This window comes from Staurois parvus, unplaced genomic scaffold, assembly GCF_062004578.1.
Source record: "Staurois parvus isolate SC_StPar_1 unplaced genomic scaffold, SC_StPar_1.0 ptg000320l, whole genome shotgun sequence".
Lineage (NCBI taxonomy): Eukaryota > Metazoa > Chordata > Amphibia > Anura > Ranidae > Staurois > Staurois parvus.
Genome location: NW_028318116.1, coordinates 2,021,734 through 2,030,822, shown reverse-complemented (window position 1 = coordinate 2,030,822; position 9,089 = coordinate 2,021,734). Strand labels below are relative to the sequence as shown.

Here is a 9,089-nt window from a genome sequence, read left to right as displayed (position 1 = left end):
AGTGGCTGATTAGAGTGGTAATTAAACTCACTTAGTTTTTTTTTTTTAAGTCCGCAAACGTGCGAAAAACGAAAAAACCCGTAAGTGTTCACAAAAAAAGTGCAAGTGCAAAACACCACACGAAAAAGTGCACTTAGGGGTGCGCTTTGTTCTTCCCCCGAAGGGGATGGACCTCTACCCTGATCCCCTGGGGCACGAAGCTCCTGACAGGGACAAGGTTCCCATTTGGTCCACCTAGCCAAAAGGCCTGGCGGACCACCGTTCCTTGTGGCCAGCCGCAGCCAGCCACTCAGTACTTGGCCAGGGGGCTCTCCCGGAGAGAAAACCCCCTAGGGACAGGGGAGGAAGGAACTAAAAGGCCACACATCCTCCCCCTAGACTTCAGGGCAGGCCCAAGGACCCACACCCTCCATCCTGTGAGAAAAAAGTGACAAAACGTGGGAGAGTGAAATAAATTAAATAAATAAAAATAAAAAAGTGGTCATGCCAAATTGTGCACAGACCAGGCCCTGAGGCTTGTAGCAAAAATTACCCCGAACTTAGCCAGAAGGCCTGGTCCTGAGGGCACTGTGCAGAAAAAGTGGTAAACACAGTGGCCTTGTGCCTGTTCACACTGTGGGGTCTCACACCCAGGTGTTACTAAGAGCACCCCTGAGGCGACCACTCAGGGGGCACTGGTTTGCGGACTTTCTGCCTTCCTGACCCCTGGCTAGACCGAGGTAGATCCACTCGAATCAGGAGGTACTGGGTCCCTCTGACGTTCCAAAGGGGAATTACTCCCGGGCTCCAACTCCAATGGGCTACCGGTTTCTGTTCCCCCCGTAATAACCAACAGGACCCCCATCATACCAGTAGGGGTACTATACAACCAGTCATCACCGCAAAGCTAGAATGACCGTGGAGCACCCCTGCTGGACACTGATAAGAACAGATACTACACTTGATCTTAGCCAAAAGGCCGAGAAGCGATTAAACTCACTTAGTTCATTATCTGCATTAAATTAGCCTCAGAACCTGTGTCATTAATATGTGTTCGGTTTTAAAGGGGGTCTGAATCTGAGAAAGCTCATTCCTGTTATGGTGAATGTGAGCAATAAGAGCTAGGAGACTCTTAGCAACGTCCTTAGCAACATCCTAGAAGTTTTATAGACAGACTTCATGAGGTATGTAAATGGACTTCACCTATAGCAAGGGCATTATTTACCTTTGGTCAGAGCTGCACGGTTTGTTTTTATCTACGAAGCTGAATAATGCCCTTGCTTTAGGTATAGGCCATTTACATATGTACCTCATGATATCTGACTGTAAAACTCTGAAGGCATTGCTAAGAGATACCTTAATGTTCACCTCCACCATCACAGGAGTGAGCTGTTTTGCTGATTCCAACCCCCTCAAATGCTCTTTCTCTCCCCTGATGCAGTAGCTGTGAGCTCAGTGTTTGAGAGCTCGCTCCTGTGATGGTGTAGGTGAACAGTAACAGCTAGGTGTCTCTTAGCAATGTCCTTGTGATTTTAAATTAGCAAATAATACTCCTTCAATGAACCTAATAATGTATATTTTGTACAGTTTTCAGAGCGGCCATCTTGTCCTAGCTGCACGCAGTTAATTTTGCACCCGATAAGGACCGTGCTATGAAGGAGCTACTCAAGGAACAACTCAGGAACGAGCAACTTCCAACCTATCCCTTGTCATAAAACATTTGCAAAATGTGTTGATATATTCTACAAAAGCAGAAGGCTAACGGTTTCAATTTAAGCCCTTGATTTTATGAGACGTACATGCTTGGCCGTGAAGTCTGGCTCAATATTGGCCTGGATAGGAAATCCAGATGTTCCAGCTGCCTTCAAAATTGAAGGGCAAAAAAAAAAACCAAAACAAATATTTTTTTTTTTTTCTTTTTTCAAACTCAAACTTTATTGTTGAATCTACACAAGTTCTTCGGCGGTGTTGTTCCGCAGTCAGCGTCGTGAAGTGCCAGGTCCAGCTCTCGGGCCTATAAACAACATGTTGAGCTGGTTAACGCTCAAACTCATATACTAGGCCTCAATCCTCACATGCCCCGTGCGAAAGGCACGGATATTGCTGTCAGAGCGCGAGTGAACTTGCGTAATTAACTGAACCAGTAATTGCCCCATTTGTTCTCAGACGGGAACGCCTTTAGAAGTTGCCGCATCGGCCTCCATAAATTCTGTCGTAAATTCCACAGAGGCCTGCAAGAGACGGCTGTGCTGACGGGACGCTTTTGTGAAGCCCTGCGCTTTTATGGATATTCATTATTAATTTTCCACCTTCGCATTTGACCCCTGCGGGTTCTGGAGGGCGCATTTTCAAAATTAGAATTTTTCAGGCAGAAAAAATATGTCCTGGTTGACTTCTGTATTCAAATAAATCACACCTTTCAGCTTATTGGTAAAAAAAAAAAACATTCTTCGAACAGCTTGTAAAATCGCTCTGAACACCTAATAGTTCTGGGAAAAATTGCAACTATTCCAGGTCAAAATGCGTAACATTGTATAAGCCATCCCACATGGAAGAAAAATATATTTGAAATATATTTTAAAAATGATCTTCCTAAATATATTGACATATATTTGAAATACTACAATTCAATATGTTTCAAAAACAAACAAAAAAAAAAAATATATATATATATATATACACTGTATGTTTAAATGCATTTTTATTACAAAATATAGGAGAAATATTTTTAAAAATACATTTTCAAATATATGTATGTCTTTAAAAATACATTTATTCTACATTTTTGGAATGCATTTACAAATATATATAAAAATATATGTTAAAATGACTTTTTTATATGTTAAAAAAAATCTGAAGAATTTATTTAAAAATAATATATTTTAAAAATATTTTGTAATATACAAAAAACGCATTTCAACCTGCAGTATATATATATGGAAATATATTGAATACAGCCAAAATTTTAGTATTTCAAATATATGTCAATATATTTGGGAAGAATATTTTAAAAATATATTTAAAATATATTTTTCTTCCATGTGGGTATAATTCCATCTACAGACTTTTGTAGATACATTTGTATTCAGCCCCCGGAGTCAATACTTTGTAGGACCCCCTTTCTCTGCAATTCCAGTCTTTTTGGGGATGTCTCTACCAGCTTTGCACATCTAGAGAGGGACATTTCTGCCCATTCTTCTTTGCAGAATCGCTCAAGCTCTGTGGAGAGCGTCTGTGAACAGCAATTTTCAAGTCTTGCCACAGATTCTCCATTGGATTTCGGTCTGGACTGTGACTGGGCCATTCTAACACATGAATATGCTTTGCTCTAAACCATTCCATTGTAGCTCTGGCTGGATGTTTAGGGTCGTTGTCCTGCTGGAAGGTGAACCTCCGCCCCGGTCTCAAGTGTTTTGCAGACTCTAACAGGTTTTCTTCTAAGATTGCCCTGTATTTGGCTCCATCCATCTTCGCATCAACTCCGACCAGCTTCCCTGTCCCTGCTGAAGAAAAGCATCCCCACAACATGATGCTGCCACCACCATGTTTCACAGTGGGGATGGTGTGTTCAGGGTGATGTGCAGTATTGGTTTTCCTCCACACACAGCGTTTGGCTTTTAGGCTAGCAAGTTCAATTTAGGTCTCATCTGACCAGAGCCCCTTCTTCCACATGTTTGCTGTGTCCTCCACATGGCTTCCCGCAAACTGCAAACAGAACTTCTTATGGTTTTTCTTCAACAATGGCTTTCTTCCTGCCACTCTTCCATAAAGGCCAGATTTGTGGAGTGCACGACTAATAGTTGTCCTGTGGACAGATTCTCCCACCTGAGCTGTGGATCTATGCAGCTCCTCCAGAGTTACCATGAGCCTCTTGGCTGCTTCTCTGATGAATGCTCTCCTCCCCGACCTGTCAGTTTAGGTGGACGGCCATGTCTTGGTAGGTTGTAGTTGTGCCATACTCTTTCCATTTTCAGATGATGGACTGAACAGTGCTCCGTGAGATGTTCTAAGCTTGGGATATTGTTTTATAACCTTACCCTGCATTAAACGTATCCACAATTTTATCCCTGACCTGTCTGGTGTGTTTCTTGGCCTTCATGATGCTGTTTGTTCTCTAACAAACCTCTGAGGGCTTCACAGAACAGCTGTATTTATACTTAGATTAACTTGCACACAGGTGGACTCTATTTACTAATTAGGTGACTTCTGAAGGCAATTGCTTCCACTAGATTTTAGTTAGGGGTATCAGAGTAAAGGGGGCTGAATACAAATGCATGCCACACTTTTTAGATATTGATTTCTCATTTTCCTTCCACTTCACAATTATGTGCCACTTTGTGTTGGTCTGTCACATAAAATCCCAATAAAATACATTTACATTTTTGGTTGTAACATGACAGAAAGTGGAAACTTTCAAGCCACTGCAAATGATCTGAGATACGTATTTGCAAATGTATGCAAGAAAAACCTCTGTAAATCCTCAAAATAAAAATTTACCTTCCATGGAAAGAGAAGAGAGAGCTAAAGTAGGGAAACATTTTGCTGATAGCAATGCCATGGTGGCCCAGACTAAAATCTGCAGAATGTGGTCTTAGGCTGGCCATACATTATATATTTCTTCTGTTCTGCCTGCAGACTGAGAAACAGCGCAGTTTGAATCCCTGTTGCTGGGCTTCCTACTGAAAATGTCAGCCCCCTAGCACAGCCGCCTCCCTAGTGGCACATCATGGACCTCTCTTTTTCTAGGTGTATTTAGTTATTGTCTGTGCTGGCCCAGCTCCTCCACCCCACTCCCCCTTCCCTCACATCCTTCCATAATGTTTTATAAAGCAACCAGGGGAGGGGCAAAGGGGAATACTATAAGGTGCCACATGTGAGACAGCTTTGAGGTTGCTGGGACATTACATTTAAGTGTTACTAAACCCACAACAGTAAAATCAGTCTGTATATGCAGTAAAGCATGCTTGATATACTCATTGTGGAGCTTAAGGGGTTAATCCTCTGCATTGTGTAAAAAGGCCATTTGATCCTGACTTCTCTGCTCCTCCACTTGTTCAAATGTCCACGTCTTATCTCCTGATAAGATAGATTGAACCGTAGCCATTCTGCACATGTTCAGTTTAGTGTGTATCACTAGAGAGGTTTTTTTTTTTTCTGGGAGAGTGCATGTGATCAGCACAGGGCCAATCAGCACTGTTCAGAGGCCAGGGGTTTTGCATCCTCCTAGAGCAGAAAGAAAACTCCTCCTACAAGCTTTAACCAGTGCTCAGCTGGACACTGCTGGACACTGATAGAAGTCACAAGTCTGCTCTAACTGCTGATGAGAAAAGGTTTTTAGCCGTTAATATTTACTAAAATAATTGCACTTCCATGTTGTGTGTACTGTGGGAGAGCAGATATAGTGAATGCAGGGTCCTGGGAGACCAGTTATAGTGAGTGCAGGGTCTGGGGAGAGCAGATATAGTGAATGCAGGGTCCGAGGAGAGCAGATATAATGAATGCAGGGTCCGGGGAGACCAGTTATAGTGAGTGCAGGGTCCAAGGAGACCAGATATAGTGAATGCAGGGTCCTAGGAGATCAGATATAGTGAATGCAGGGTCTGCAGAGACCAGATATAGTGAATGCAGGGGCCAGGGAGAGCAGATATAGTGAATGCAGGGTCCGCGGAGAGCAGATATAGTGAATGCAGGGTCCGCGGAGAGCAGATATAGTGAATGCAGGGTCCGGGGAGACCGGATATAGTGAATGCAGGGTCCAGGGAGACCAGATATAGTGAATGCAGGGTCCGGGGTGACCAGATATAGTGAATGCAGGGTCCGGGGTGACCAGATATAGTGAATGCAGGGTCCCGGGATTAGCAACACTTTAAGATGGTGGCACCCAGCAGCACTTTTGTCTGTCTACATGCACATTAATTTTATGGGAAGATTGTTGTGGAAATAAATAATCTAGTGACAGGGTGTCTTAAAGACTCAGCTCCATCTGAAACCTCTTTTCTAGTTTTGGATTTTGTCTGGTGTTTTTTCATCCTCTTCTAGTGCCCATTATTGGGACAGGAAGTGGGGGAAAAACTTCCCCATGGGGACACAGATAGCAATTTGACAACAATTGTAACCTATCTCATCTATGGGGACACAAACAGCTAAGAAAAATGTTTTGTTGGGTTTTTTTTTTCCGCTGGTTTGAAATTTAAAGGGCTTGCAATGGGTGATGGTAACTGCTTGCCGACCGCCCAATAGCAGAAGTACTGCTACTGGGTGGCAGCGGTGCACAAAATCACATATACAGCTGTGTTCAAAATAATAGCAGTCAGACATCCCTAACCTGATCAATCACTGTTTTTGGTAGAAATGATATTTCTACATGGCAAATAATTTACTAGCAGGTGTAGTAGAGTAGTAGAAATCCAACAGACCCAACAGTCATGACATGCATGCTGCTGATTCTGTGTAATTGAATCAGTCATTGAAAGGGGCATGTTCAAAATAATAGCAGTGTGGAGTTCTATTAGTGAGGTCATTCATTCTTTGAAAAACAGGTGGCAATTATTGCCCTTATTTAAGGAAGGAAGGCAGCAAATGTTGTACATGCTGGTTACAGTGCATTTCTCTCTGAAATTCTGAGGAAAATGGGTCGTTCCAGACATTGTTCAGAAGAACAGCGTACCTTGATTAAAAAGTTGATTGGAGAGGGGAAAACATATAAAGAAGTGCAGAAAATGATAGGCTGCTCAGCTTTAAAATGGCTACCAAAACTTGAAAGACGTGGAAGAAAGCGAAAAACTACCATTCGAATGGATAGAAGAATAGCCAAAATGGCAAGGACTCAGCCAACAATCATCTCCAGGAAGATCAAAGAAGGTCTAAAGTTACCTGTGAGTACTGTTACAATTAGAAGACGCCTATGTGAAGCCAAGCTATCTGCAAGAAGCCCCCGCAAAGTCCCACTGTTGAAAAAAAAGACGTGCTGAAGAGGTTACAATTTGCCAAAGAGCACATTGACTGGCCTAAAAGAGAAATGGCGCAACATTTTGTGGACTGATGAAAGTAAGATTGTTCTTTTTGGGTCTAGTAGCCGGAGACAGTTTGTCAGATGACCCCCAAACACTGAATTCAAGCCACAGTACACTGTGAAGACAGTGAAGCATGGTTGAGCAAGCATCATGATATGGGGATGTTTCTCATACTACGGTGTTGGGCCTATTTATCGCATACCAGGGATCATGGATCAGTTTGAATACATCAGAATACTTGAAGAGGTCATGCTGCCTTATGCTGAAGAGGAAATGCCCTTGGAATGGGTGTTCCAACAAGACAACGACCCCAAACACACCAGTAAATGTGCAACATCTTGGTTCCAGACCAACAAGATTGACGTTATGGAGTGGCCAGCCCAATCCCCGGATCTTAATCCAATAGAAAACTTGTGGGGTGACATCAAAAATGCTGTGTCTGAGGCAAAACCAAGAAATAGAGAACTGTGGAATGTAGTCCAATCATCCTGGGCTGGAATACATGTTCACAGGTGCCAGAAGTTGGTTGACTCCGTGCAACACAGATGTACAGCAGTTCTCAGAAACAGTGCTTATACAACGAAATATTCATTAAGTGATTCAAAGGAAAGCAAAATCTTCAAACATTTTTCAGTTTATATAGTGAATGTTTGAGTTTGTAAAGAAGAATACAAACACTGCTATTTTTTTGAACAGTCTAATATTCACTTTTCTTCAATTGTTTTTAGAGGAACAACACAAATTTGATCTATTTTTCTTCATGTTTTGATTTGGAATAGAATGTGTAGTGTTCCCAATGCAATTGTGTGTATGGAAATAAAAGCTATTAGAAGGATTTTGAGCTTTATTCACTTTTTTCAACACACTGCTATTATTTTGAACACAACTGTATATATACGTGATTTTGTATTCCTGGGTAGGGAGCGCACGCTCCCTACCCATGCTGCCATTCGCAGCAGCGGCTGTCAATCACCGGGCCCCGGCAGGTATTTACTCACCGGTTCCTGGTGATTTGCGATGATCTACGACAGAGAGAACTGTTTTGTTTACTAAACAGCTAAAACTGGAAGGGAGAAGAGAAGGCGGCATTCAGCTGCAGCAGAAGAGAGACATACAGGGGATTGGTTCCAGTAATTGCCCCCCACACCGTGACGATCACCCTTCCTGCTCACATCTGAATCACCCAGCTCCCTGGGCCCCCCTGCTGGCCTGGGCCCCATACAGGAGGACTGGTGGTACCCCCTTATCCACAGCCTTGGGTGTGAACTTTGTGACAGACCCAACTGGGACAGGGGCTTTTGGAGGGGGCTGCAGGCTAGCTTCTTGCCTACTGACTGGCGTTTGAGGGGGCTCTATTCCTTGGGAGGTGTGTGACTGGGGGACCTTTGGTTACTTCAGATTCAAGTCCATGTCTCACTGAAACACACAGACTCTGAGAACTGGAGGACCCAGATGCAGATTTGGGGCCTCTGTGTTTTGTTGGGGCATAGGAGCTTAAACCAGCATTGACTGCTTCAACCCCCTTCTCGACTTATAGACTCAAAGCAGAATATTATAAATGTCTCAAAACAACCTGATGCTGCGGTCTCCTGCTGTTATATGTAATCTCTTTATTAAGGTGTTATGTGTACCTGTGTTTGCCAATCCGCTCTAGGTGTGTAAATTGTGTAATTTCCTCATTGTGTGCCTCCTAGGTGGGACTTCCTATTGTTAATTGAGTGACCTATTGGTTCTGTCTGTTTTCTAATCCTCTTGGAGATTCCTACACGGGATTAGTCTTGTCAACTTTACCTCATTACCTAACCACTGTGGGATGTTTACTTCAATTTTAAATTTTTGTTTTTATTGTTCATGTGGGGACTGCCCCTATTTTTGAAGAGTATAAACACCTGTATTTCTGTTCAATAAAGTCATTCCTTTGGTTTTACCTCACTATCTTGTCTATGTATGAGGTTTGAGATATTATCTATCGGTCTGCTGGAAGGGTTTGGAAGGCAGGACTTGTTACTGTTAAAGTGTGTACTGACTGATAAAATTGGAGTCATCCTGTGGAGTAATCAGTATGATCAAAATGATGAGTCTTAAATTAGAAAAAAA

The 9,089-nt window shown here is 42.7% G+C and overlaps 1 pseudogene; it reads right to left on the bottom strand.

Annotated features, from left to right (window-relative positions):
* Window positions 1–795: 795 nt before the first annotated feature.
* On the bottom strand, window positions 796–970 carry LOC149457480 (U2 spliceosomal RNA; annotated as a pseudogene).
* Window positions 971–9,089: the final 8,119 nt, after the last annotated feature.